This window comes from Elephas maximus, chromosome 8, assembly GCF_024166365.1.
Source record: "Elephas maximus indicus isolate mEleMax1 chromosome 8, mEleMax1 primary haplotype, whole genome shotgun sequence".
NCBI classification, from domain to species: Eukaryota; Metazoa; Chordata; class Mammalia; order Proboscidea; family Elephantidae; genus Elephas; species Elephas maximus.
The window spans coordinates 60,349,387-60,350,963 of record NC_064826.1 but is presented as its reverse complement, the minus strand read 5'-3'; positions in this window follow the sequence as shown (position 1 = coordinate 60,350,963).

Sequence of the window (1,577 nt, the reverse complement as noted above, 5' to 3'; positions counted from 1 at the left end):
GTAACCTCTCACGCGTAGGAGGAAGTAGCGCTGAGGAAGGGCCGGAAGACGGCGCCGCAAGAGAGTATGGGTCGTAGGCGTGTGCGTCAGGAGTTGACCTTGAATTGAACAGCGGTAGAGACTAGAGACCAAGATACTTTTAGAGGAATTTTTATGCTAACTGAGGAATCCTTACTATGTCTGAGTTTTTACTCTTGGTGAAGCGAAAGTGAAAACACTTTAGACAATAAAGTCAAACGCGTGAAACATAGAGAAACTTATCTGGAAAAGAACAGCCCGAAAAGGCTTCTAGTTCTTTAATGAACTGAGTGGGTGCCACCAAAAGCTTCCAGAAGGCAACGAATTAAAACTTGTGGCACAAATGCATTATTGAAAATGTTAGGACCTGAGAACTGTAAGAAGAGTCTCACTGTATGCAGTAGGGAAGGAAACTCTTTGTCAGACAGTAGCTGCCGCTTTTCACAAGTTTTTTTTATTAAGAAATGGGCAAAGCCAGCTTTCTTTTCAAAATCAAAATGCAGACAAATGGGAAAATTATGGTATTTAACCTTCACAAGTTTGAGCCTCCCCAAGTAATACAACTAAGATTTAAATTTTTAACAGCCCTTGTACATACACTGCATCTTTTCTATCTTGGTTTTGAGCTTTATCTTTAGTCCCAGTTATGCCAATTCCATTGTTATTGGCAAAGAAAAATTCTCCCCAGTTATTGTAAGAAATTATTGTTTAGCTTACCCCCTTACAAACTACCTACCAAACTACAGAGAGGATGGATGTAATATGAGCAGTACAGAGTTGTGCAAGTCATGCAGACCATTTAGTTCATACGTGAATCTGGTTGCTAACTTTTCTATTGTGACAATGACTCCTGAGTATTACTCTCTGTGAGAAATGGGGGAAGTAAATTCTTAAAACACATCAAGTACAAAGCAATATTTTAGTTTTTGTTGTGATTTAAAAAAGGCACATTTTCCAGATAAAATGTTGAACCCTGAAATACTGACACATTCTCTTACTGTGTACATTGCTGAGGGAACCAAATGATCATTAAGAAAGACAAGTAAAAATGAAAAATCACAGTGACTTAACAGCTTTCAGCCAATCTGTGAAAAGATGAAGTTTTCCGTGGTTTTGCCCTTTGTAATGCTAATATATACCGATGACCCTGTAACGTTTCCTCAGTCTCCAACAGACATGGCTCTAGCAGCATGCTTGTCTGTTTTCCCATTTTTGTCTGTTCTGTAATATTCCTTGGACTTGGGCAGACACGACTCTGGCAGCATGCTTGTCCATTTCCAACCCTTGCCTCTTTGAACATAACGCTGAATAAAACCTTTCTTTTTACTTTACTAAACTTTGTGATGTTTTGACCCTAGAACAGTTAATGTCTTAGTCAATGAAGATTTCTGAAGCTATAAATCCAGTTGAACTTGAGCAGCAGAAGCCGGCAAAGACAGGTCATATTTTCTGGAAACATACATTAGTATTCCATGTCCCTTCGACACCGGCGGGGTTAAGTGCTCTCTGAAAATGGTCCTTTGCTTATTCCTTTTTGTTCTTGTTTTCATATTAAGTTT